At 47.2% G+C, this 22,737-nt stretch overlaps 1 protein-coding gene and 40 non-coding genes across 41 annotated transcripts in view; 21 read left to right on the top strand and 20 right to left on the bottom strand.

The window, feature by feature from the left end:
- Nucleotides 1–22,737, top strand: part of LOC128026950 (ligand-dependent nuclear receptor corepressor-like protein) — a 473,072-nt gene that overhangs the window by 220,542 nt on the left and 229,793 nt on the right. The window lies entirely within an intron of this gene.
- LOC128027937 (U4 spliceosomal RNA) lies at nucleotides 697–837 on the top strand. Its single transcript, XR_008186930.1, has one exon. It is a non-coding gene; the product is annotated as a U4 spliceosomal RNA (small nuclear RNA).
- trnas-gcu (transfer RNA serine (anticodon GCU)) lies at nucleotides 1,007–1,088 on the bottom strand. The gene has a single exon. It is a non-coding gene; the product is annotated as a tRNA-Ser (tRNA).
- Nucleotides 1,826–1,966, top strand: LOC128028124 (U4 spliceosomal RNA). Its single transcript, XR_008187108.1, has one exon. It is a non-coding gene; the product is annotated as a U4 spliceosomal RNA (small nuclear RNA).
- On the bottom strand, nucleotides 2,136–2,217 carry trnas-gcu (transfer RNA serine (anticodon GCU)). Its single transcript has one exon. It is a non-coding gene; the product is annotated as a tRNA-Ser (tRNA).
- Nucleotides 2,955–3,095, top strand: LOC128027812 (U4 spliceosomal RNA). The gene has a single exon (XR_008186812.1). It is a non-coding gene; the product is annotated as a U4 spliceosomal RNA (small nuclear RNA).
- trnas-gcu (transfer RNA serine (anticodon GCU)) lies at nucleotides 3,265–3,346 on the bottom strand. Its single transcript has one exon. It is a non-coding gene; the product is annotated as a tRNA-Ser (tRNA).
- Nucleotides 4,084–4,224, top strand: LOC128027936 (U4 spliceosomal RNA). The gene has a single exon (XR_008186929.1). It is a non-coding gene; the product is annotated as a U4 spliceosomal RNA (small nuclear RNA).
- trnas-gcu (transfer RNA serine (anticodon GCU)) lies at nucleotides 4,394–4,475 on the bottom strand. Its single transcript has one exon. It is a non-coding gene; the product is annotated as a tRNA-Ser (tRNA).
- Nucleotides 5,213–5,353, top strand: LOC128027935 (U4 spliceosomal RNA). The gene has a single exon (XR_008186928.1). It is a non-coding gene; the product is annotated as a U4 spliceosomal RNA (small nuclear RNA).
- Nucleotides 5,523–5,604, bottom strand: trnas-gcu (transfer RNA serine (anticodon GCU)). The gene has a single exon. It is a non-coding gene; the product is annotated as a tRNA-Ser (tRNA).
- On the top strand, nucleotides 6,342–6,482 carry LOC128027934 (U4 spliceosomal RNA). Its single transcript, XR_008186927.1, has one exon. It is a non-coding gene; the product is annotated as a U4 spliceosomal RNA (small nuclear RNA).
- trnas-gcu (transfer RNA serine (anticodon GCU)) lies at nucleotides 6,652–6,733 on the bottom strand. Its single transcript has one exon. It is a non-coding gene; the product is annotated as a tRNA-Ser (tRNA).
- LOC128028042 (U4 spliceosomal RNA) lies at nucleotides 7,471–7,611 on the top strand. The gene has a single exon (XR_008187030.1). It is a non-coding gene; the product is annotated as a U4 spliceosomal RNA (small nuclear RNA).
- Nucleotides 7,781–7,862, bottom strand: trnas-gcu (transfer RNA serine (anticodon GCU)). Its single transcript has one exon. It is a non-coding gene; the product is annotated as a tRNA-Ser (tRNA).
- Nucleotides 8,600–8,740, top strand: LOC128027933 (U4 spliceosomal RNA). Its single transcript, XR_008186926.1, has one exon. It is a non-coding gene; the product is annotated as a U4 spliceosomal RNA (small nuclear RNA).
- On the bottom strand, nucleotides 8,910–8,991 carry trnas-gcu (transfer RNA serine (anticodon GCU)). The gene has a single exon. It is a non-coding gene; the product is annotated as a tRNA-Ser (tRNA).
- Nucleotides 9,730–9,870, top strand: LOC128027932 (U4 spliceosomal RNA). The gene has a single exon (XR_008186925.1). It is a non-coding gene; the product is annotated as a U4 spliceosomal RNA (small nuclear RNA).
- On the bottom strand, nucleotides 10,040–10,121 carry trnas-gcu (transfer RNA serine (anticodon GCU)). The gene has a single exon. It is a non-coding gene; the product is annotated as a tRNA-Ser (tRNA).
- LOC128027930 (U4 spliceosomal RNA) lies at nucleotides 10,859–10,999 on the top strand. Its single transcript, XR_008186924.1, has one exon. It is a non-coding gene; the product is annotated as a U4 spliceosomal RNA (small nuclear RNA).
- trnas-gcu (transfer RNA serine (anticodon GCU)) lies at nucleotides 11,169–11,250 on the bottom strand. Its single transcript has one exon. It is a non-coding gene; the product is annotated as a tRNA-Ser (tRNA).
- LOC128027929 (U4 spliceosomal RNA) lies at nucleotides 11,989–12,129 on the top strand. Its single transcript, XR_008186923.1, has one exon. It is a non-coding gene; the product is annotated as a U4 spliceosomal RNA (small nuclear RNA).
- trnas-gcu (transfer RNA serine (anticodon GCU)) lies at nucleotides 12,299–12,380 on the bottom strand. The gene has a single exon. It is a non-coding gene; the product is annotated as a tRNA-Ser (tRNA).
- Nucleotides 13,118–13,258, top strand: LOC128028030 (U4 spliceosomal RNA). Its single transcript, XR_008187019.1, has one exon. It is a non-coding gene; the product is annotated as a U4 spliceosomal RNA (small nuclear RNA).
- trnas-gcu (transfer RNA serine (anticodon GCU)) lies at nucleotides 13,428–13,509 on the bottom strand. The gene has a single exon. It is a non-coding gene; the product is annotated as a tRNA-Ser (tRNA).
- Nucleotides 14,247–14,387, top strand: LOC128027811 (U4 spliceosomal RNA). Its single transcript, XR_008186811.1, has one exon. It is a non-coding gene; the product is annotated as a U4 spliceosomal RNA (small nuclear RNA).
- On the bottom strand, nucleotides 14,557–14,638 carry trnas-gcu (transfer RNA serine (anticodon GCU)). Its single transcript has one exon. It is a non-coding gene; the product is annotated as a tRNA-Ser (tRNA).
- On the top strand, nucleotides 15,376–15,516 carry LOC128027928 (U4 spliceosomal RNA). The gene has a single exon (XR_008186922.1). It is a non-coding gene; the product is annotated as a U4 spliceosomal RNA (small nuclear RNA).
- trnas-gcu (transfer RNA serine (anticodon GCU)) lies at nucleotides 15,686–15,767 on the bottom strand. The gene has a single exon. It is a non-coding gene; the product is annotated as a tRNA-Ser (tRNA).
- Nucleotides 16,505–16,645, top strand: LOC128028019 (U4 spliceosomal RNA). Its single transcript, XR_008187008.1, has one exon. It is a non-coding gene; the product is annotated as a U4 spliceosomal RNA (small nuclear RNA).
- On the bottom strand, nucleotides 16,815–16,896 carry trnas-gcu (transfer RNA serine (anticodon GCU)). Its single transcript has one exon. It is a non-coding gene; the product is annotated as a tRNA-Ser (tRNA).
- LOC128028007 (U4 spliceosomal RNA) lies at nucleotides 17,634–17,774 on the top strand. The gene has a single exon (XR_008186997.1). It is a non-coding gene; the product is annotated as a U4 spliceosomal RNA (small nuclear RNA).
- On the bottom strand, nucleotides 17,944–18,025 carry trnas-gcu (transfer RNA serine (anticodon GCU)). Its single transcript has one exon. It is a non-coding gene; the product is annotated as a tRNA-Ser (tRNA).
- Nucleotides 18,763–18,903, top strand: LOC128027810 (U4 spliceosomal RNA). Its single transcript, XR_008186810.1, has one exon. It is a non-coding gene; the product is annotated as a U4 spliceosomal RNA (small nuclear RNA).
- Nucleotides 19,073–19,154, bottom strand: trnas-gcu (transfer RNA serine (anticodon GCU)). The gene has a single exon. It is a non-coding gene; the product is annotated as a tRNA-Ser (tRNA).
- LOC128028079 (U4 spliceosomal RNA) lies at nucleotides 19,892–20,032 on the top strand. The gene has a single exon (XR_008187065.1). It is a non-coding gene; the product is annotated as a U4 spliceosomal RNA (small nuclear RNA).
- trnas-gcu (transfer RNA serine (anticodon GCU)) lies at nucleotides 20,202–20,283 on the bottom strand. The gene has a single exon. It is a non-coding gene; the product is annotated as a tRNA-Ser (tRNA).
- LOC128027927 (U4 spliceosomal RNA) lies at nucleotides 21,021–21,161 on the top strand. Its single transcript, XR_008186921.1, has one exon. It is a non-coding gene; the product is annotated as a U4 spliceosomal RNA (small nuclear RNA).
- trnas-gcu (transfer RNA serine (anticodon GCU)) lies at nucleotides 21,331–21,412 on the bottom strand. The gene has a single exon. It is a non-coding gene; the product is annotated as a tRNA-Ser (tRNA).
- Nucleotides 22,150–22,290, top strand: LOC128027925 (U4 spliceosomal RNA). The gene has a single exon (XR_008186919.1). It is a non-coding gene; the product is annotated as a U4 spliceosomal RNA (small nuclear RNA).
- On the bottom strand, nucleotides 22,460–22,541 carry trnas-gcu (transfer RNA serine (anticodon GCU)). The gene has a single exon. It is a non-coding gene; the product is annotated as a tRNA-Ser (tRNA).

Genomic DNA, 22,737 nt, shown 5'->3' with positions numbered 1-22,737 from the left:
TCATGAAGGACCTCTTAGCACTGTGATGTCGAAGCTCACCCTGGAAACCAAAGTATAGTTAATTTTTGTACATGTACGCTGAGATATGCCTACAGTTGAACACGTAGAATTTCAAAGCATATTCCATTTGTTTGAGCTTTCGAATGCAGAAGGTTAAACACTTGCGCTCTAGAAAGTTTGAACTTTGTCCAGCACCTGCTGCATTTTTCATCATTTATGACTGATGTTCTTTGTACTCTTAAAAAGCTGAGCTTGCTCCTATCTCATGACCCTCAGACAAGTGTTTGTCATTGTGGCCCTCTGTCGTTCTGGTCTCCGTTGCCGTTTTGAGAGAACACCTGAGTCTAGCAAAGGGTAGCACATTTGACACAGGACCTCCCTCAGAACTTGCACTCCCTGCACTCGTCAGTATCCTACCCAACCCCCCAGGGGCCTCGTAAAACAGAATCTATACTGACCCAAACCGCGAGCTTTACCACTCCACCCCTTTTTGCCAAGATACCAATAAGTCTCTTCCCCCAGGGCTTCGAGAAAGCAACTCACAAACCTCTTTAAGTAAAGGGAGAGCAGCAAATAAGGCTTCTCGTACATACTGCCTACTGGATTCGTAGACACACCACGCAGTTTGGAGCCAATTACCACCCTGTCGTTCCACGTCCACATGGGTCCAGTTGAAAGGTCGCGACCTTTGACATCATTCTTTCGCAGAGGCAATATTGTAGCCTATGAGGCTCATCCGAGGCGCGATCATTGCTGGTTGAAAACTTTACCCAATACCCCGCCAGGATGACTTGAAATACAGTCAGCCTTGGCAATTTTTGCCAGCTTCTTTTGAAGCTTATTGTGTTGTTGAAGAACAGGTCTCGTCCCTTTAAATAGTACTTCCGTTATTTAACACAGCTGATTCAGATCATCGACCCTTTTGGATCGCACTGCATGAGGTGAACGTGGAACAAAAGGAAAGTGCACCAAATGTTCAGAGCAGTTGAACGAGCAGAGCAAGGAACGACGAGGATGGGATTCGAACCCACGCGTGCAGAGCACAATGGATTAGCAGTCCATCGCCTTAACCACTCGGCCACCTCGTCACTTGTGCGAGTGCCTGACTGCTCTCTGGGCTCGGGTGGTTTTCATGAAGGACCTCTTAGCACTGTGATGTCGAAGCTCACCCTGGAAACCAAAGTATAGTTAATTTTTGTACATGTACGCTGAGATATGCCTACAGTTGAACACGTAGAATTTCAAAGCATATTCCATTTGTTTGAGCTTTCGAATGCAGAAGGTTAAACACGTGCGCTCTAGAAAGTTTGAACTTTGTCCAGCACCTGCTGCATTTTTCATCATTTATGACTGATGTTCTTTGTACTCTTAAAAGCTGAGCTTGCTCCTATCTAATGACCCTCAGACAAGCGTTTGTCATTGTGGCCCTCTGTCGTTCTGGTCTCCGTTGCCGTTTTGAGAGAACACCTGTGTCTAGCAAAGGGTAGCACATTTGACACAGGACCTCCCTCAGAACTTGCACTCCCTGCACTCGTCAGTATCCTACCCAACCCCCCAGGGGCCTCGTCAAACAGAATCTATACTGACCCAAACCGCGAGCTTTACCACTCCACCCCTTTTTGCCAAGATACCAATAAGTCTCTTCCCCCAGGGCTTCGAGAAAGCAACTCACAAACCTCTTTAAGTAAAGGGAGAGCAGCAAATAAGGCTTCTCGTACATACTGCCTACTGGATTCGTAGACACACCACGCAGTTTGGAGCCAATTACCACCCTGTCGTTCCACGTCCACATGGGTCCAGTTGAAAGGTCGCGACCTTTGACATCATTCTTTTGCAGAGGCAATATTGTAGCCTATGAGGCTCATCCGATGCGCGATCATTGCTGGTTGAAAACTTTACCCAATACCCCGCCAGGATGACTTGAAATACAGTCAGCCTTGGCAATTTTTGCCAGCTTCTTTTGAAGCTTATTGTGTTGTTGAAGAACAGGTCTCGTCCCTTTAAATAGTACTTCCGTTATTTAACACAGCTGATTCAGATCATCGACCCTTTTGGATCGCACTGCATGAGGTGAACGTGGAACAAAAGGAAAGTGCACCAAATGTTCAGAGCAGTTGAACGAGCAGAGCAAGAAACGACGAGGATGGGATTCGAACCCACGCGTGCAGAGCACAATGGATTAGCAGTCCATCGCCTTAACCACTCGGCCACCTCGTCACTTGTGCGAGTGCCTGACTGCTCTCTGGGCTCGGGTGGTTTTCATGAAGGACCTCTTAGCACTGTGATGTCGAAGCTCACCCTGGAAACCAAAGTATAGTTAATTTTTGTACATGTACACTGAGATATGCCTACAGTTGAACACGTAGAATTTCAAAGCATATTCCATTTGTTTGAGCTTTCGAATGCAGAAGGTTAAACACGTGCGCTCTAGAAAGTTTGAACTTTGTCCAGCACCTGCTGCATTTTTCATCATTTATGACTGATGTTCTTTGTACTCTTAAAAGCTGAGCTTGCTCCTATCTAATGACCCTCAGACAAGCGTTTGTCATTGTGGCCCTCTGTCGTTCTGGTCTCCGTTGCCGTTTTGAGAGAACACCTGTGTCTAGCAAAGGGTAGCACATTTGACACAGGACCTCCCTCAGAACTTGCACTCCCTGCACTCGTCAGTATCCTACCCAACCCCCCAGGGGCCTCGTCAAACAGAATCTATACTGACCCAAACCGCGAGCTTTACCACTCCACCCCTTTTTGCCAAGATACCAATAAGTCTCTTCCCCCAGGGCTTCGAGAAAGCAACTCACAAACCTCTTTAAGTAAAGGGAGAGCAGCAAATAAGGCTTCTCGTACATACTGCCTACTGGATTCGTAGACACACCACGCAGTTTGGAGCCAATTACCACCCTGTCGTTCCACGTCCACATGGGTCCAGTTGAAAGGTCGCGACCTTTGACATCATTCTTTTGCAGAGGCAATATTGTAGCCTATGAGGCTCATCCGAGGCGCGATCATTGCTGGTTGAAAACTTTACCCAATACCCCGCCAGGATGACTTGAAATACAGTCAGCCTTGGCAATTTTTGCCAGCTTCTTCTGAAGCTTATTGTGTTGTTGAAGAACAGGTCTCGTCCTTTTAAATAGTACTTCCTTTATTTAACACAGCTGATTCAGATCATCGACCCTTTTGGATCGCACTGCATGAGGTGAACGTGGAACAAAAGGAAAGTGCACCAAATGTGCAGAGCAGATGAACGAGCAGAGCAAGGAACGACGAGGATGGGATTCGAACCCACGCGTGCAGAGCACAATGGATTAGCAGTCCATCGCCTTAACCACTCGGCCACCTCGTCACTTGTGCGAGTGCCTGACTGCTCTCTGGGCTCGGGTGGTTTTCATGAAGGACCTCTTAGCACTGTGATGTCGAAGCTCACCCTGGAAACCAAAGTATAGTTAATTTTTGTACATGTACGCTGAGATATGCCTACAGTTGAACACGTAGAATTTCAAAGCATATTCCATTTGTTTGAGCTTTCGAATGCAGAAGGTTAAACACGTGCGCTCTAGAAAGTTTGAACTTTGTCCAGCACCTGCTGCATTTTTCATCATTTATGACTGATGTTCTTTGTACTCTTAAAAGCTGAGCTTGCTCCTATCTAATGACCCTCAGACAAGTGTTTGTCATTGTGGCCCTCTGTCGTTCTGGTCTCCGTTGCCGTTTTGAGAGAACACCTGAGTCTAGCAAAGGGTAGCACATTTGACACAGGACCTCCCTCAGAACTTGCACTCCCTGCACTCGTCAGTATCCTACCCAACCCCCCAGGGGCCTCGTCAAACAGAATCTATACTGACCCAAACCGCGAGCTTTACCACTCCACCCCTTTTTGCCAAGATACCAATAAGTCTCTTCCCCCAGGGCTTCGAGAAAGCAACTCACAAACCTCTTTAAGTAAAGGGAGAGCAGCAAATAAGGCTTCTCGTACATACTGCCTACTGGATTCGTAGACACACCACGCAGTTTGGAGCCAATTACCACCCTGTCGTTCCACGTCCACATGGGTCCAGTTGAAAGGTCGCGACCTTTGACATCATTCTTTCGCAGAGGCAATATTGTAGCCTATGAGGCTCATCCGAGGCGCGATCATTGCTGGTTGAAAACTTTACCCAATACCCCGCCAGGATGACTTGAAATACAGTCAGCCTTGGCAATTTTTGCCAGCTTCTTTTGAAGCTTATTGTGTTGTTGAAGAACAGGTCTCGTCCTTTTAAATAGTACTTCCTTTATTTAACACAGCTGATTCAGATCATCGACCCTTTTGGATCGCACTGCATGAGGTGAACGTGGAACAAAAGGAAAGTGCACCAAATGTGCAGAGCAGATGAACGAGCAGAGCAAGGAACGACGAGGATGGGATTCGAACCCACGCGTGCAGAGCACAATGGATTAGCAGTCCATCGCCTTAACCACTCGGCCACCTCGTCACTTGTGCGAGTGCCTGACTGCTCTCTGGGCTCGGGTGGTTTTCATGAAGGACCTCTTAGCACTGTGATGTCGAAGCTCACCCTGGAAACCAAAGTATAGTTAATTTTTGTACATGTACACTGAGATATGCCTACAGTTGAACACGTAGAATTTCAAAGCATATTCCATTTGTTTGAGCTTTCGAATGCAGAAGGTTAAACACGTGCGCTCTAGAAAGTTTGAACTTTGTCCAGCACCTGCTGCATTTTTCATCATTTATGACTGATGTTCTTTGTACTCTTAAAAGCTGAGCTTGCTCCTATCTAATGACCCTCAGACAAGCGCTTGTCATTGTGGCCCTCTGTCGTTCTGGTCTCCGTTGCCGTTTTGAGAGAACACCTGAGTCTAGCAAAGGGTAGCACATTTGACACAGGACCTCCCTCAGAACTTGCACTCCCTGCACTCGTCAGTATCCTACACAACCCCCCAGGGGCCTCGTCAAACAGAATCTATACTGACCCAAACCGCGATCTTTACGACTCCACCCCTTGTTGCCAAGATACCAATAAGTCTCTTCCCCCAGGGGTTCGAGAAAGCAACTCACAAACCTCTTTAAGTAAAGGGAGAGCAGCAAATAAGGCTTCTCGTACATACTGCCTACTGGATTCGTAGACACACCACGCAGTTTGGAGCCAATTACCACCCTGTCGTTCCACGTCCACATGGGTCCAGTTGAAAGGTCGCGACCTTTGACACTATTCTTTCGCAGAGGCAATATTGTAGCCTATGAGGCTCATCCGAGGCGCGATCATTGCTGGTTGAAAACTTTACCCAATACCCCGCCAGGATGACTTGAAATACAGTCAGCCTTGGCAATTTTTGCCAGCTTCTTTTGAAGCTTATTGTGTTGTTGAAGAACAGGTCTCGTCCCTTTAAATAGTACTTCTGTTATTTAACACAGCTGATTCAGATCATCGACCCTTTTGGATCGCACTGCATGAGGTGAACGTGGAACAAAAGGAAAGTGCACCAAATGTGCAGAGCAGATGAACGAGCAGAGCAAGGAACGACGAGGATGGGATTCGAACCCACGCGTGCAGAGCACAACAGATTAGCAGTCCATCACCTTAACCACTCGGCCACCTCGTCACTTGTGCGAGTGCCTGACTGCTCTCTGGGCTCGGGTGGTTTTCATGAAGGACCTCTTAGCACTGTGATGTCGAAGCTCACCCTGGAAACCAAAGTATAGTTAATTTTTGTACATGTACACTGAGATATGCCTACAGTTGAACACGTAGAATTTCAAAGCATATTCCATTTGTTTGAGCTTTCGAATGCAGAAGGTTAAACACGTGCGCTCTAGAAAGTTTGAACTTTGTCCAGCACCTGCTGCATTTTTCATCATTTATGACTGATGTTCTTTGTACTCTTAAAAGCTGAGCTTGCTCCTATCTAATGACCCTCAGACAAGTGTTTGTCATTGTGGCCCTCTGTCGTTCTGGTCTCCGTTGCCGTTTTGAGAGAACACCTGAGTCTAGCAAAGGGTAGCACATTTGACACAGGACCTCCCTCAGAACTTGCACTCCCTGCACTCGTCAGTATCCTACCCAACCCCCCAGGGGCCTCGTCAAACAGAATCTATACTGACCCAAACCGCGAGCTTTACCACTCCACCCCTTTTTGCCAAGATACCAATAAGTCTCTTCCCCCAGGGCTTCGAGAAAGCAACTCACAAACCTCTTTAAGTAAAGGGAGAGCAGCAAATAAGGCTTCTCGTACATACTGCCTACTGGATTCGTAGACACACCACGCAGTTTGGAGCCAATTACCACCCTGTCGTTCCACGTCCACATGGGTCCAGTTGAAAGGTCGCGACCTTTGACATCATTCTTTCGCAGAGGCAATATTGTAGCCTATGAGGCTCATCCGAGGCGCGATCATTGCTGGTTGAAAACTTTACCCAATACCCCGCCAGGATGACTTGAAATACAGTCAGCCTTGGCAATTTTTGCCAGCTTCTTTTGAAGCTTATTGTGTTGTTGAAGAACAGGTCTCGTCCTTTTAAATAGTACTTCCTTTATTTAACACAGCTGATTCAGATCATCGACCCTTTTGGATCGCACTGCATGAGGTGAACGTGGAACAAAAGGAAAGTGCACCAAATGTGCAGAGCAGATGAACGAGCAGAGCAAGGAACGACGAGGATGGGATTCGAACCCACGCGTGCAGAGCACAATGGATTAGCAGTCCATCGCCTTAACCACTCGGCCACCTCGTCACTTGTGCGAGAGCCTGACTGCTCTGTGGGCTCGGGTGGTTTTCATGAAGGACCTCTTAGCACTGTGATGTCGAAGCTCACCCTGGAAACCAAAGTATAGTTAATTTTTGTACATGTACGCTGAGATATGCCTACAGTTGAACACGTAGAATTTCAAAGCATATTCCATTTGTTTGAGCTTTCGAATGCAGAAGGTTAAACACTTGCGCTCTACAAAGTTTGAACTTTGTCCAGCACCTGCTGCATTTTTCATCATTTATGACTGATGTTCTTTGTACTCTTAAAAGCTGAGCTTGCTCCTATCTAATGACCCTCAGACAAGCGCTTGTCATTGTGGCCCTCTGTCGTTCTGGTCTCCGTTGCCGTTTTGAGAGAACACCTGAGTCTAGCAAAGGGTAGCACATTTGACACAGGACCTCCCTCAGAACTTGCACTCCCTGCACTCGTCAGTATCCTACACAACCCCCCAGGGGCCTCGTCAAACAGAATCTATACTGACCCAAACCGCGATCTTTACGACTCCACCCCTTGTTGCCAAGATACCAATAAGTCTCTTCCCCCAGGGGTTCGAGAAAGCAACTCACAAACCTCTTTAAGTAAAGGGAGAGCAGCAAATAAGGCTTCTCGTACATACTGCCTACTGGATTCGTAGACACACCACGCAGTTTGGAGCCAATTACCACCCTGTCGTTCCACGTCCACATGGGTCCAGTTGAAAGGTCGCGACCTTTGACACCATTCTTTTGCAGAGGCAATATTGTAGCCTATGAGGCTCATCCGAGGCGCGATCATTGCTGGTTGAAAACTTTACCCAATACCCCGCCAGGATGACTTGAAATACAGTCAGCCTTGGCAATTTTTGCCAGCTTCTTTTGAAGCTTATTGTGTTGTTGAAGAACAGGTCTCGTCCCTTTAAATAGTACTTCCGTTATTTAACACAGCTGATTCAGATCATCGACCCTTTTGGATCGCACTGCATGAGGTGAACGTGGAACAAAAGGAAAGTGCACCAAATGTTCAGAGCAGTTGAACGAGCAGAGCAAGGAACGACGAGGATGGGATTCGAACCCACGCGTGCAGAGCACAATGGATTAGCAGTCCATCGCCTTAACCACTCGGCCACCTCGTCAATTGTGCGAGTGCCTGACTGCTCTCTGGGCTCGGGTGGTTTTCATGAAGGACCTCTTAGCACTGTGATGTCGAAGCTCACCCTGGAAACCAAAGTATAGTTAATTTTTGTACATGTACACTGAGATATGCCTACAGTTGAACACGTAGAATTTCAAAGCATATTCCATTTGTTTGAGCTTTCGAATGCAGAAGGTTAAACACGTGCGCTCTAGAAAGTTTGAACTTTGTCCAGCACCTGCTGCATTTTTCATCATTTATGACTGATGTTCTTTGTACTCTTAAAAGCTGAGCTTGCTCCTATCTAATGACCCTCAGACAAGTGTTTGTCATTGTGGCCCTCTGTCGTTCTGGTCTCCGTTGCCGTTTTGAGAGAACACCTGAGTCTAGCAAAGGGTAGCACATTTGACACAGGACCTCCCTCAGAACTTGCACTCCCTGCACTCGTCAGTATCCTACCCAACCCCCCAGGGGCCTCGTCAAACAGAATCTATACTGACCCAAACCGCGAGCTTTACCACTCCACCCCTTTTTGCCAAGATACCAATAAGTCTCTTCCCCCAGGGCTTCGAGAAAGCAACTCACAAACCTCTTTAAGTAAAGGGAGAGCAGCAAATAAGGCTTCTCGTACATACTGCCTACTGGATTCGTAGACACACCACGCAGTTTGGAGCCAATTACCACCCTGTCGTTCCACGTCCACATGGGTCCAGTTGAAAGGTCGCGACCTTTGACATCATTCTTTCGCAGAGGCAATATTGTAGCCTATGAGGCTCATCCGAGGCGCGATCATTGCTGGTTGAAAACTTTACCCAATACCCCGCCAGGATGACTTGAAATACAGTCAGCCTTGGCAATTTTTGCCAGCTTCTTTTGAAGCTTATTGTGTTGTTGAAGAACAGGTCTCGTCCTTTTAAATAGTACTTCCTTTATTTAACACAGCTGATTCAGATCATCGACCCTTTTGGATCGCACTGCATGAGGTGAACGTGGAACAAAAGGAAAGTGCACCAAATGTGCAGAGCAGATGAACGAGTAGAGCAAGGAACGACGAGGATGGGATTCGAACCCACGCGTGCAGAGCACAATGGATTAGCAGTCCATCGCCTTAACCACTCGGCCACCTCGTCACTTGTGCAAGTGCCTGACTGCTCTCTGGGCTCGGGTGGTTTTCATGAAGGACCTCTTAGCACTGTGATGTCGAAGCTCACCCTGGAAACCAAAGTATAGTTAATTTTTGTACATGTACGCTGAGATATGCCTACAGTTGAACACGTAGAATTTCAAAGCATATTCCATTTGTTTGAGCTTTCGAATGCAGAAGGTTAAACACTTGCGCTCTAGAAAGTTTGAACTTTGTCCAGCACCTGCTGCATTTTTCATCATTTATGACTGATGTTCTTTGTACTCTTAAAAAGCTGAGCTTGCTCCTATCTCATGACCCTCAGACAAGTGTTTGTCATTGTGGCCCTCTGTCGTTCTGGTCTCCGTTGCCGTTTTGAGAGAACACCTGAGTCTAGCAAAGGGTAGCACATTTGACACAGGACCTCCCTCAGAACTTGCACTCCCTGCACTCGTCAGTATCCTACCCAACCCCCCAGGGGCCTCGTAAAACAGAATCTATACTGACCCAAACCGCGAGCTTTACCACTCCACCCCTTTTTGCCAAGATACCAATAAGTCTCTTCCCCCAGGGCTTCGAGAAAGCACCTCACAAACCTCTTTAAGTAAAGGGAGAGCAGCAAATAAGGCTTCTCGTACATACTGCCTACTGGATTCGTAGACACACCACGCAGTTTGGAGCCAATTACCACCCTGTCGTTCCACGTCCACATGGGTCCAGTTGAAAGGTCGCGACCTTTGACACTATTCTTTCGCAGAGGCAATATTGTAGCCTATGAGGCTCATCCGAGGCGCGATCATTGCTGGTTGAAAACTTTACCCAATACCCCGCCAGGATGACTTGAAATACAGTCAGCCTTGGCAATTTTTGCCAGCTTCTTTTGAAGCTTATTGTGTTGTTGAAGAACAGGTCTCGTCCCTTTAAATAGTACTTCCGTTATTTAACACAGCTGATTCAGATCATCGACCCTTTTGGATCGCACTGCATGAGGTGAACGTGGAACAAAAGGAAAGTGCACCAAATGTGCAGAGCAGATGAACGAGCAGAGCAAGGAACGACGAGGATGGGATTCGAACCCACGCGTGCAGAGCACAACGGATTAGCAGTCCATCACCTTAACCACTCGGCCACCTCGTCACTTGTGCGAGTGCCTGACTGCTCTCTGGGCTCGGGTGGGTTTCATGAAGGACCTCTTAGCACTGTGATGTCGAAGCTCACCCTGGAAACCAAAGTATAGTTAATTTTTGTACATGTACACTGAGATATGCCTACAGTTGAACACGTAGAATTTCAAAGCATATTCCATTTGTTTGAGCTTTCGAATGCAGAAGGTTAAACACGTGCGCTCTAGAAAGTTTGAACTTTGTCCAGCACCTGCTGCATTTTTCATCATTTATGACTGATGTTCTTTGTACTCTTAAAAGCTGAGCTTGCTCCTATCTAATGACCCTCAGACAAGTGTTTGTCATTGTGGCCCTCTGTCGTTCTGGTCTCCGTTGCCGTTTTGAGAGAACACCTGAGTCTAGCAAAGGGTAGCACATTTGACACAGGACCTCCCTCAGAACTTGCACTCCCTGCACTCGTCAGTATCCTACCCAACCCCCCAGGGGCCTCGTCAAACAGAATCTATACTGACCCAAACCGCGAGCTTTACCACTCCACCCCTTTTTGCCAAGATACCAATAAGTCTCTTCCCCCAGGGCTTCGAGAAAGCAACTCACAAACCTCTTTAAGTAAAGGGAGAGCAGCAAATAAGGCTTCTCGTACATACTGCCTACTGGATTCGTAGACACACCACGCAGTTTGGAGCCAATTACCACCCTGTCGTTCCACGTCCACATGGGTCCAGTTGAAAGGTCGCGACCTTTGACATCATTCTTTCGCAGAGGCAATATTGTAGCCTATGAGGCTCATCCGAGGCGCGATCATTGCTGGTTGAAAACTTTACCCAATACCCCGCCAGGATGACTTGAAATACAGTCAGCCTTGGCAATTTTTGCCAGCTTCTTTTGAAGCTTATTGTGTTGTTGAAGAACAGGTCTCGTCCTTTTAAATAGTACTTCCTTTATTTAACACAGCTGATTCAGATCATCGACCCTTTTGGATCGCACTGCATGAGGTGAACGTGGAACAAAAGGAAAGTGCACCAAATGTGCAGAGCAGATGAACGAGTAGAGCAAGGAACGACGAGGATGGGATTCGAACCCACGCGTGCAGAGCACAATGGATTAGCAGTCCATCGCCTTAACCACTCGGCCACCTCGTCACTTGTGCAAGTGCCTGACTGCTCTCTGGGCTCGGGTGGTTTTCATGAAGGACCTCTTAGCACTGTGATGTCGAAGCTCACCCTGGAAACCAAAGTATAGTTAATTTTTGTACATGTACGCTGAGATATGCCTACAGTTGAACACGTAGAATTTCAAAGCATATTCCATTTGTTTGAGCTTTCGAATGCAGAAGGTTAAACACTTGCGCTCTAGAAAGTTTGAACTTTGTCCAGCACCTGCTGCATTTTTCATCATTTATGACTGATGTTCTTTGTACTCTTAAAAAGCTGAGCTTGCTCCTATCTCATGACCCTCAGACAAGTGTTTGTCATTGTGGCCCTCTGTCGTTCTGGTCTCCGTTGCCGTTTTGAGAGAACACCTGAGTCTAGCAAAGGGTAGCACATTTGACACAGGACCTCCCTCAGAACTTGCACTCCCTGCACTCGTCAGTATCCTACCCAACCCCCCAGGGGCCTCGTAAAACAGAATCTATACTGACCCAAACCGCGAGCTTTACCACTCCACCCCTTTTTGCCAAGATACCAATAAGTCTCTTCCCCCAGGGCTTCGAGAAAGCAACTCACAAACCTCTTTAAGTAAAGGGAGAGCAGCAAATAAGGCTTCTCGTACATACTGCCTACTGGATTCGTAGACACACCACGCAGTTTGGAGCCAATTACCACCCTGTCGTTCCACGTCCACATGGGTCCAGTTGAAAGGTCGCGACCTTTGACATCATTCTTTCGCAGAGGCAATATTGTAGCCTATGAGGCTCATCCGAGGCGCGATCATTGCTGGTTGAAAACTTTACCCAATACCCCGCCAGGATGACTTGAAATACAGTCAGCCTTGGCAATTTTTGCCAGCTTCTTTTGAAGCTTATTGTGTTGTTGAAGAACAGGTCTCGTCCCTTTAAATAGTACTTCCGTTATTTAACACAGCTGATTCAGATCATCGACCCTTTTGGATCGCACTGCATGAGGTGAACGTGGAACAAAAGGAAAGTGCACCAAATGTTCAGAGCAGTTGAACGAGCAGAGCAAGGAACGACGAGGATGGGATTCGAACCCACGCGTGCAGAGCACAATGGATTAGCAGTCCATCGCCTTAACCACTCGGCCACCTCGTCACTTGTGCGAGTGCATGACTGCTCTCTGGGCTCGGGTGGTTTTCATGAAGGACCTCTTAGCACTGTGATGTCGAAGCTCACCCTGGAAACCAAAGTATAGTTAATTTTTGTACATGTACACTGAGATATGCCTACAGTTGAACACGTAGAATTTCAAAGCATATTCCATTTGTTTGAGCTTTCGAATGCAGAAGGTTAAACACGTGCGCTCTAGAAAGTTTGAACTTTGTCCAGCACCTGCTGCATTTTTCATCATTTATGACTGATGTTCTTTGTACTCTTAAAAGCTGAGCTTGCTCCTATCTAATGACCCTCAGACAAGCGTTTGTCATTGTGGCCCTCTGTCGTTCTGGTCTCCGTTGCCGTTTTGAGAGAACACCTGTGTCTAGCAAAGGGTAGCACATTTGACACAGGACCTCCCTCAGAACTTGCACTCCCTGCACTCGTCAGTATCCTACCCAACCCCCCAGGGGCCTCGTCAAACAGAATCTATACTGACCCAAACCGCGAGCTTTACCACTCCACCCCTTTTTGCCAAGATACCAATAAGTCTCTTCCCCCAGGGCTTCGAGAAAGCAACTCACAAACCTCTTTAAGTAAAGGGAGAGCAGCAAATAAGGCTTCTCGTACATACTGCCTACTGGATTCGTAGACACACCACGCAGTTTGGAGCCAATTACCACCCTGTCGTTCCACGTCCACATGGGTCCAGTTGAAAGGTCGCGACCTTTGACATCATTCTTTTGCAGAGGCAATATTGTAGCCTATGAGGCTCATCCGAGGCGCGATCATTGCTGGTTGAAAACTTTACCCAATACCCCGCCAGGATGACTTGAAATACAGTCAGCCTTGGCAATTTTTGCCAGCTTCTTTTGAAGCTTATTGTGTTGTTGAAGAACAGGTCTCGTCCCTTTAAATAGTACTTCCGTTATTTAACACAGCTGATTCAGATCATCGACCCTTTTGGATCGCACTGCATGAGGTGAACGTGGAACAAAAGGAAAGTGCACCAAATGTTCAGAGCAGTTGAACGAGCAGAGCAAGGAACGACGAGGATGGGATTCGAACCCACGCGTGCAGAGCACAATGGATTAGCAGTCCATCGCCTTAACCACTCGGCCACCTCGTCACTTGTGCGAGTGCCTGACTGCTCTCTGGGGTCGGGTGGTTTTCATGAAGGACCTCTTAGCACTGTGATGTCGAAGCTCACCCTGGAAACCAAAGTATAGTTAATTTTTGTACATGTACACTGAGATATGCCTACAGTTGAACACGTAGAATTTCAAAGCATATTCCATTTGTTTGAGCTTTCGAATGCAGAAGGTTAAACACGTGCGCTCTAGAAAGTTTGAACTTTGTCCAGCACCTGCTGCATTTTTCATCATTTATGACTGATGTTCTTTGTACTCTTAAAAGCTGAGCTTGCTCCTATCTAATGACCCTCAGACAAGCGTTTGTCATTGTGGCCCTCTGTCGTTCTGGTCTCCGTTGCCGTTTTGAGAGAACACCTGTGTCTAGCAAAGGGTAGCACATTTGACACAGGACCTCCCTCAGAACTTGCACTCCCTGCACTCGTCAGTATCCTACCCAACCCCCCAGGGGCCTCGTCAAACAGAATCTATACTGACCCAAACCGCGAGCTTTACCACTCCGCCCCTTTTTGCCAAGATACCAATAAGTCTCTTCCCCCAGGGCTTCGAGAAAGCAACTCACAAACCTCTTTAAGTAAAGGGAGAGCAGCAAATAAGGCTTCTCGTACATACTGCCTACTGGATTCGTAGACACACCACGCAGTTTGGAGCCAATTACCACCCTGTCGTTCCACGTCCACATGGGTCCAGTTGAAAGGTCGCGACCTTTGACATCATTCTTTTGCAGAGGCAATATTGTAGCCTATGAGGCTCATCCGAGGCGCGATCATTGCTGGTTGAAAACTTTACCCAATACCCCGCCAGGATGACTTGAAATACAGTCAGCCTTGGCAATTTTTGCCAGCTTCTTCTGAAGCTTATTGTGTTGTTGAAGAACAGGTCTCGTCCTTTTAAATAGTACTTCCTTTATTTAACACAGCTGATTCAGATCATCGACCCTTTTGGATCGCACTGCATGAGGTGAACGTGGAACAAAAGGAAAGTGCACCAAATGTGCAGAGCAGATGAACGAGCAGAGCAAGGAACGACGAGGATGGGATTCGAACCCACGCGTGCAGAGCACAATGGATTAGCAGTCCATCGCCTTAACCACTCGGCCACCTCGTCACTTGTGCGAGTGCCTGACTGCTCTCTGGGCTCGGGTGGTTTTCATGAAGGACCTCTTAGCACTGTGATGTCGAAGCTCACCCTGGAAACCAAAGTATAGTTAATTTTTGTACATGTACGCTGAGATATGCCTACAGTTGAACACGTAGAATTTCAAAGCATATTCCATTTGTTTGAGCTTTCGAATGCAGAAAGTTAAACACTTGCGCTCTACAAAGTATGAACTTTGTCCAGCACCTGCTGCATTTTTCATCATTTATGACTGATGTTCTTTGTACTCTTAAAAGCTGAGCTTGCTCCTATCTCATGACCCTCAGACAAGTGCTTGTCATTGTGGCCCTCTGTCGTTCTGGTCTCCGTTGCCGTTTTGAGAGAACACCTGAGTCTAGCAAAGGGTAGCACATTTGACACAGGACCTCCCTCAGAACTTGCACTCCCTGCACTCGTCAGTATCCTACCCAACCCCCCAGGGGCCTCGTCAAACAGAATCTATACTGACCCAAACCACCAGCTTTACCACTCCACCCCTTTTTGCCAAGATACCAATAAGTCTCTTCCCCCAGGGCTTCGAGAAAGCAACTCACAAACCTCTTTAAGTAAAGGGAGAGCAGCAAATAAGGCTTCTCGTACATACTGCCTACTGGATTCGTAGACACACCACGCAGTTTGGAGCCAATTACCACCCTGTCGTTCCATGTCCACATGGGTCCAGTTGAAAGGTCGCGACCTTTGACATCATTCTTTCGCAGAGGCAATATTGTAGCCTATGAGGCTCATCCGAGGCGCGATCATTGCTGGTTGAAAACTTTACCCAATACCCCGCCAGGATGACTTGAAATACAGTCAGCCTTGGCAATTTTTGCCAGCTTCTTTTGAAGCTTATTGTGTTGTTGAAGAACAGGTCTCGTCCCTTTAAATAGTACTTCCGTTATTTAACACAGCTGATTCAGATCATCGACCCTTTTGGATCGCACTGCATGAGGTGAACGTGGAACAAAAGGAAAGTGCACCAAATGTTCAGAGCAGTTGAACGAGCAGAGCAAGGAACGACGAGGATGGGATTCGAACCCACGCGTGCAGAGCACAATGGATTAGCAGTCCATCGCCTTAACCACTCGGCCACCTCGTCACTTGTGCGAGTGCCTGACTGCTCTCTGGGCTCGGGTGGTTTTCATGAAGGACCTCTTAGCACTGTGATGTCGAAGCTCACCCTGGAAACCAAAGTATAGTTAATTTTTGTACATGTACGCTGAGATATGCCTACAGTTGAACACGTAGAATTTCAAAGCATATTCCATTTGTTTGAGCTTTCGAATGCAGAAGGTTAAACACGTGCGCTCTAGAAAGTTTGAACTTTGTCCAGCACCTGCTGCATTTTTCATCATTTATGACTGATGTTCTTTGTACTCTTAAAAGCTGAGCTTGCTCCTATCTAATGACCCTCAGACAAGCGTTTGTCATTGTGGCCCTCTGTCGTTCTGGTCTCCGTTGCCGTTTTGAGAGAACACCTGTGTCTAGCAAAGGGTAGCACATTTGACACAGGACCTCCCTCAGAACTTGCACTCCCTGCACTCGTCAGTATCCTACCCAACCCCCCAGGGGCCTCGTCAAACAGAATCTATACTGACCCAAACCGCGAGCTTTACCACTCCACCCCTTTTTGCCAAGATACCAATAAGTCTCTTCCCCCAGGGCTTCGAGAAAGCAACTCACAAACCTCTTTAAGTAAAGGGAGAGCAGCAAATAAGGCTTCTCGTACATACTGCCTACTGGATTCGTAGACACACCACGCAGTTTGGAGCCAATTACCACCCTGTCGTTCCACGTCCACATGGGTCCAGTTGAAAGGTCGCGACCTTTGACATCATTCTTTTGCAGAGGCAATATTGTAGCCTATGAGGCTCATCCGAGGCGCGATCATTGCTGGTTGAAAACTTTACCCAATACCCCGCCAGGATGACTTGAAATACAGTCAGCCTTGGCAATTTTTGCCAGCTTCTTTTGAAGCTTATTGTGTTGTTGAAGAACAGGTCTCGTCCCTTTAAATAGTACTTCCGTTATTTAACACAGCTGATTCAGATCATCGACCCTTTTGGATCGCACTGCATGAGGTGAACGTGGAACAAAAGGAAAGTGCACCAAATGTTCAGAGCAGTTGAACGAGCAGAGCAAGGAACGACGAGGATGGGATTCGAACCCACGCGTGCAGAGCACAATGGATTAGCAGTCCATCGCCTTAACCACTCGGCCACCTCGTCACTTGTGCGAGTGCCTGACTGCTCTCTGGGCTCGGGTGGTTTTCATGAAGGACCTCTTAGCACTGTGATGTCGAAGCTCACCCTGGAAACCAAAGTATAGTTAATTTTTGTACATGTACGCTGAGATATGCCTACAGTTGAACACGTAGAATTTCAAAGCATATTCCATTTGTTTGAGCTTTCGAATGCAGAAGGTTAAACACGTGCGCTCTAGAAAGTTTGAACTTTGTCCAGCACCTGCTGCATTTTTCATCATTTATGACTGATGTTCTTTGTACTCTTAAAAGCTGAGCTTGCTCCTATCTAATGACCCTCAGACAAGCGTTTGTCATTGTGGCCCTCTGTCGTTCTGGTCTCCGTTGCCGTTTTGAGAGAACACCTGTGTCTAGCAAAGGGTAGCACATTTGACACAGGACCTCCCTCAGAACTTGCACTCCCTGCACTCGTCAGTATCCTACCCAACCCCCCAGGGGCCTCGTCAAACAGAATCTATACTGACCCAAACCGCGAGCTTTACCACTCCACCCCTTTTTGCCAAGATACCAATAAGTCTCTTCCCCCAGGGCTTCGAGAAAGCAACTCACAAACCTCTTTAAGTAAAGGGAGAGCAGCAAATAAGGCTTCTCGTACATACTGCCTACTGGATTCGTAGACACACCACGCAGTTTGGAGCCAATTACCACCCTGTCGTTCCACGTCCACATGGGTCCAGTTGAAAGGTCGCGACCTTTGACATCATTCTTTTGCAGAGGCAATATTGTAGCCTATGAGGCTCATCCGAGGCGCGATCATTGCTGGTTGAAAACTTTACCCAATACCCCGCCAGGATGACTTGAAATACAGTCAGCCTTGGCAATTTTTGCCAGCTTCTTTTGAAGCTTATTGTGTTGTTGAAGAACAGGTCTCGTCCCTTTAAATAGTACTTCCGTTATTTAACACAGCTGATTCAGATCATCGACCCTTTTGGATCGCACTGCATGAGGTGAACGTGGAACAAAAGGAAAGTGCACCAAATGTTCAGAGCAGTTGAACGAGCAGAGCAAGGAACGACGAGGATGGGATTCGAACCCACGCGTGCAGAGCACAATGGATTAGCAGTCCATCGCCTTAACCACTCGGCCACCTCGTCACTTGTGCGAGTGCCTGACTGCTCTCTGGGCTCGGGTGGTTTTCATGAAGGACCTCTTAGCACTGTGATGTCGAAGCTCACCCTGGAAACCAAAGTATAGTTAATTTTTGTACATGTACACTGAGATATGCCTACAGTTGAACACGTAGAATTTCAAAGCATATTCCATTTGTTTGAGCTTTCGAATGCAGAAGGTTAAACACGTGCGCTCTAGAAAGTTTGAACTTTGTCCAGCACCTGCTGCATTTTTCATCATTTATGACTGATGTTCTTTGTACTCTTAAAAGCTGAGCTTGCTCCTATCTAATGACCCTCAGACAAGCGTTTGTCATTGTGGCCCTCTGTCGTTCTGGTCTCCGTTGCCGTTTTGAGAGAACACCTGTGTCTAGCAAAGGGTAGCACATTTGACACAGGACCTCCCTCAGAACTTGCACTCCCTGCACTCGTCAGTATCCTACCCAACCCCCCAGGGGCCTCGTCAAACAGAATCTATACTGACCCAAACCGCGAGCTTTACCACTCCACCCCTTTTTGCCAAGATACCAATAAGTCTCTTCCCCCAGGGCTTCGAGAAAGCAACTCACAAACCTCTTTAAGTAAAGGGAGAGCAGCAAATAAGGCTTCTCGTACATACTGCCTACTGGATTCGTAGACACACCACGCAGTTTGGAGCCAATTACCACCCTGTCGTTCCACGTCCACATGGGTCCAGTTGAAAGGTCGCGACCTTTGACATCATTCTTTTGCAGAGGCAATATTGTAGCCTATGAGGCTCATCCGAGGCGCGATCATTGCTGGTTGAAAACTTTACCCAATACCCCGCCAGGATGACTTGAAATACAGTCAGCCTTGGCAATTTTTGCCAGCTTCTTCTGAAGCTTATTGTGTTGTTGAAGAACAGGTCTCGTCCTTTTAAATAGTACTTCCTTTATTTAACACAGCTGATTCAGATCATCGACCCTTTTGGATCGCACTGCATGAGGTGAACGTGGAACAAAAGGAAAGTGCACCAAATGTGCAGAGCAGATGAACGAGCAGAGCAAGGAACGACGAGGATGGGATTCGAACCCACGCGTGCAGAGCACAATGGATTAGCAGTCCATCGCCTTAACCACTCGGCCACCTCGTCACTTGTGCGAGTGCCTGACTGCTCTCTGGGCTCGGGTGGTTTTCATGAAGGACCTCTTAGCACTGTGATGTCGAAGCTCACCCTGGAAACCAAAGTATAGTTAATTTTTGTACATGTACGCTGAGATATGCCTACAGTTGAACACGTAGAATTTCAAAGCATATTCCATTTGTTTGAGCTTTCGAATGCAGAAAGTTAAACACTTGCGCTCTACAAAGTATGAACTTTGTCCAGCACCTGCTGCATTTTTCATCATTTATGACTGATGTTCTTTGTACTCTTAAAAGCTGAGCTTGCTCCTATCTCATGACCCTCAGACAAGTGCTTGTCATTGTGGCCCTCTGTCGTTCTGGTCTCCGTTGCCGTTTTGAGAGAACACCTGAGTCTAGCAAAGGGTAGCACATTTGACACAGGACCTCCCTCAGAACTTGCACTCCCTGCACTCGTCAGTATCCTACCCAACCCCCCAGGGGCCTCGTCAAACAGAATCTATACTGACCCAAACCACCAGCTTTACCACTCCACCCCTTTTTGCCAAGATACCAATAAGTCTCTTCCCCCAGGGCTTCGAGAAAGCAACTCACAAACCTCTTTAAGTAAAGGGAGAGCAGCAAATAAGGCTTCTCGTACATACTGCCTACTGGATTCGTAGACACACCACGCAGTTTGGAGCCAATTACCACCCTGTCGTTCCACGTCCACATGGGTCCAGTTGAAAGGTCGCGACCTTTGACACCATTCTTTCGCAGAGGCAATATTGTAGCCTATGAGGCTCATCCGAGGCGTGATCATTGCTGGTTGAAAACTTTACCCAATACCCCGCCAGGATGACTTGAAATACAGTCAGCCTTGGCAATTTTTGCCAGCTTCTTTTGAAGCTTATTGTGTTGTTGAAGAACAGGTCTCGTCCTTTTAAATAGTACTTCCTTTATTTAACACAGCTGATTCAGATCATCGACCCTTTTGGATCGCACTGCATGAGGTGAACGTGGAACAAATGGAAAGTGCACCAAATGTGCAGAGCAGATGAACGAGCAGAGCAAGGAACGACGAGGATGGGATTCGAACCCACGCGTGCAGAGCACAATGGATTAGCAGTCCATCGCCTTAACCACTCGGCCACCTCGTCACTTGTGCGAGAGCCTGACTGCTCTGTGGGCTCGGTTGGTTTTCATGAAGGACCTCTTAGCACTGTGATGTCGAAGCTCACCCTGGAAACCAAAGTATAGTTAATTTTTGTACATGTACACTGAGATATGCCTACAGTTGAACACGTAGAATTTCAAAGCATATTCCATTTGTTTGAGCTTTCGAATGCAGAAGGTTAAACACGTGCGCTCTAGAAAGTTTGAACTTTGTCCAGCACCTGCTGCATTTTTCATCATTTATGACTGATGTTCTTTGTACTCTTAAAAGCTGAGCTTGCTCCTATCTAATGACCCTCAGACAAGTGTTTGTCATTGTGGCCCTCTGTCGTTCTGGTCTCCGTTGCCGTTTTGAGAGAACACCTGAGTCTAGCAAAGGGTAGCACATTTGACACAGGACCTCCCTCAGAACTTGCACTCCCTGCACTCGTCAGTATCCTACCCAACCCCCCAGGGGCCTCGTCAAACAGAATCTATACTGACCCAAACCGCGAGCTTTACCACTCCACCCCTTTTTGCCAAGATACCAATAAGTCTCTTCCCCCAGGGCTTCGAGAAAGCAACTCACAAACCTCTTTAAGTAAAGGGAGAGCAGCAAATAAGGCTTCTCGTACATACTGCCTACTGGATTCGTAGACACACCACGCAGTTTGGAGCCAATTACCACCCTGTCGTTCCACGTCCACATGGGTCCAGTTGAAAGGTCGCGACCTTTGACATCATTCTTTCGCAGAGGCAATATTGTAGCCTATGAGGCTCATCCGAGGCGCGATCATTGCTGGTTGAAAACTTTACCCAATACCCCGCCAGGATGACTTGAAATACAGTCAGCCTTGGCAATTTTTGCCAGCTTCTTTTGAAGCTTATTGTGTTGTTGAAGAACAGGTCTCGTCCTTTTAAATAGTACTTCCTTTATTTAACACAGCTGATTCAGATCATCGACCCTTTTGGATCGCACTGCATGAGGTGAACGTGGAACAAAAGGAAAGTGCACCAAATGTGCAGAGCAGATGAACGAGCAGAGCAAGGAACAACGAGGATGGGATTCGAACCCACGCGTGCAGAGCACAATGGATTAGCAGTCCATCGCCTTAACCACTCGGCCACCTCGTCACTTGTGCGAGTGCCTGACTGCTCTCTGGGCTCGGGTGGTTTTCATGAAGGACCTCTTAGCACTGTGATGTCGAAGCTCACCCTGGAAACCAAAGTATAGTTAATTTTTGTACATGTACGCTGAGATATGCCTACAGTTGAACACGTAGAATTTCAAAGCATATTCCATTTGTTTGAGCTTTCGAATGCAGAAGGTTAAACACTTGCGCTCTAGAAAGTTTGAACTTTGTCCAGCACCTGCTGCATTTTTCATCATTTATGACTGATGTTCTTTGTACTCTTAAAAGCTGAGCTTGCTCCTATCTCATGACCCTCAGACAAGTGCTTGTCATTGTGGCCCTCTGTCGTTCTGGTCTCCGTTGCCGTTTTGAGAGAACACCTGAGTCTAGCAAAGGGTAGCACATTTGACACAGGACCTCCCTCAGAACTTGCACTCCCTGCACTCGTCAGTATCCTACCCAACCCCCCAGGGGCCTCGTCAAACAGAATCTATACTGACCCAAACCGCGAGCTTTACCACTCCACCCCTTTTTGCCAAGATACCAATAAGTCTCTTCCCCCAGGGCTTCGAGAAAGCAACTCACAAACCTCTTTAAGTAAAGGGAGAGCAGCAAATAAGGCTTCTCGTACATACTGCCTACTGGATTCGTAGACACACCACGCAGTTTGGAGCCAATTACCACCCTGTCGTTCCACGTCCACATGGGTCCAGTTGAAAGGTCGCGACCTTTGACACCATTCTTTCGCAGAGGCAATATTGTAGCCTATGAGGCTCATCCGAGGCGCGATCATTGCTGGTTGAAAACTTTACCCAATACCCCGCCAGGATGACTTGAAATACAGTCAGCCTTGGCAATTTTTGCCAGCTTCTTTTGAAGCTTATTGTGTTGTTGAAGAACAGGTCTCGTCCTTTTAAATAGTACTTCCTTTATTTAACACAGCTGATTCAGATCATCGACCCTTTTGGATCGCACTGCATGAGGTGAACGTGGAACAAAAGGAAAGTGCACCAAATGTGCAGAGCAGATGAACGAGCAGAGCAAGGAACGACGAGGATGGGATTCGAACCCACGCGTGCAGAGCACAATGGATTAGCAGTCCATCGCCTTAACCACTCGGCCACCTCGTCACTTGTGCGAGAGCCTGACTGCTCTGTGGGCTCGGGTGGTTTTCATGAAGGACCTCTTAGCACTGTGATGTCGAAGCTCACCCTGGAAACCAAAGTATAGTTAATTTTTGTACATGTACGCTGAGATATGCCTACAGTTGAACACGTAGAATTTCAAAGCATATTCCATTTGTTTGAGCTTTCGAATGCAGAAGGT

This window comes from Carassius gibelio, chromosome A14 (genome assembly GCF_023724105.1).
Source record: "Carassius gibelio isolate Cgi1373 ecotype wild population from Czech Republic chromosome A14, carGib1.2-hapl.c, whole genome shotgun sequence".
Taxonomy (NCBI): domain Eukaryota; kingdom Metazoa; phylum Chordata; class Actinopteri; order Cypriniformes; family Cyprinidae; genus Carassius; species Carassius gibelio.
This window is presented reverse-complemented; position numbering and strand designations above follow the sequence as displayed.